Below are 1,679 nucleotides of genomic sequence, written 5' to 3'. Positions count from 1 at the left end.
GGACCACGATAAAGGCCCACCACATGCAAGAAGGGCGAAGGTAATGAGAAAAAGCCACACTACTCAGCATCGCCGTCAGCGACTATCTTCTACACGCTGCTGTGCTGCATGGGCAGCGCGGGCCCTTTGCGACGCAGGCCCAAGGCAACCTCCTCACGCGGCTTCGCTTCTACAACCCCTTCTGGTCCTCGACATCGGCCACGCCGGGCCGTCGTCCATTCCACCACCCCCCCCCCCCCCCCCCCCCCCGCCACCCCCCCCGCCCACCGCCCCCCCGCCCCCCCCCCCCCCCCCCCCCCGCCCCCCCCGCCCCCCCACCCCCCGCCCCCCAATTCGGAGCCTACCAATCTACTGTCAACCCCTCTTCGCCCTTCGTCAGAAGTGGGCCGCTGGCAATTCTTGGCGCTATTCCACCTTCATCAGCAAAGACGTGCGCATTCCTTTGCACGCCGCACAGGTAGGGGGGGGGGGGGGGGGGGGGGGGGGGGGGGGGGGGGGGGGGGGGGGGGGGGGGGGGGGGGGGGTTTGTAAAGTGCTGAAAACAAACGCGAGTACGAATTGGAGCTTAGGGTTCTAAATTTCTAATGTATATAATGTTTTAATTCTCGCCTTAGAAATCTTCAAAGTTCGAGCAGCTATGATATATTATTTTCAAATATTCATAAGTATTTAGCGGAATACTAAAGAATATTTTATTTAGTGATAATTTTGTTCCTTTGGGAATTATGATAGTAAGACGGCCACGAGCTGAATTTGGTTAAATTTGTAACAGAACTTAAAGGAAAAAAAAAATTATATGTGTGTACTGAGTGGGTCAAAAATACATCAATAATTGTCTGCGATAATAGATAAGTCTAGTATGGGGGATCAAAATTTAAATGAAGGGTTCATAACAAAGCGAATTCTGGTTTAAATTCCATCTGTTTGTGAATCGAAGAATACTGAAATGTCATTTATAAGATTGCCGAAACTAACAACCGAATCAGATATAATTGATTGATTACCTTGCACCCCTAACCTCCAGGCTGAACATCTTCAGGCTGACATGGAGGACGGCGCTTTGTGGCGGCGACCACCTGATTATCCAATGCTGATGCGCCGTTGCTTCAAACGACGTGGTCGGGTATCTTGGGGCGATCTGATTCTGGCCGTTGACCGGTGTTATTTCCGGTGGAGATGTACATTGTACAGAAGAAGGTGCCAAGTGGAGCCACGAGGGGGTTTGTTTACAGGTGATGAGCTTGGCTTGTTTGATCGTGTCGAGTGGCTGCTGCGGTTGGATCTATTGCGGGGTTGTTAGTGATCTTAAGGATTATATCAGGCCGTTTAAAGACGAGTGCTATTAGTTAACAGTTAATGGGACGCATGGCAAAAAGCTGTTAGCAACTTTAAATTAATTTAAAAATTAAGTTAAATTGTAGCCTAGTTGTCTCGGTGTGATTGTCAATCGAAGGGAACATGTTAATGGAAGAGAAGGTGGTTGCCTTATCCCTAAAAACTGTATATAAATGTCTTCATCTCTATCATTAAACGTAAAAACTCCATATATGGGTTGCTTGTGATTGCAGTGGCCTTTTTGATTGTTAAAATAGCAGAATAAAAGGCTTGGATCGACAACTTTTGATTCAGAGATCTTTTGGCAGGCAGGGTTTATTGCATCTTCGTAGATAGCCGCTACC

The 1,679-nt window shown here is 48.7% G+C and overlaps 1 pseudogene; it reads left to right on the top strand.

Annotated features, from left to right (window-relative positions):
- Nucleotides 1–116: 116 nt before the first annotated feature.
- Nucleotides 117–1,346, top strand: LOC109827540 (annotated as a pseudogene).
- Nucleotides 1,347–1,679: the final 333 nt, after the last annotated feature.

Source organism: Asparagus officinalis, unplaced genomic scaffold, assembly GCF_001876935.1.
Source record: "Asparagus officinalis unplaced genomic scaffold, Aspof.V1 AsparagusV1_Un284, whole genome shotgun sequence".
Lineage (NCBI taxonomy): Eukaryota > Viridiplantae > Streptophyta > Magnoliopsida > Asparagales > Asparagaceae > Asparagus > Asparagus officinalis.
The sequence above is the reverse complement of the archived record's forward strand: the minus strand, read 5'-3'. Positions and strand labels throughout refer to the sequence as shown.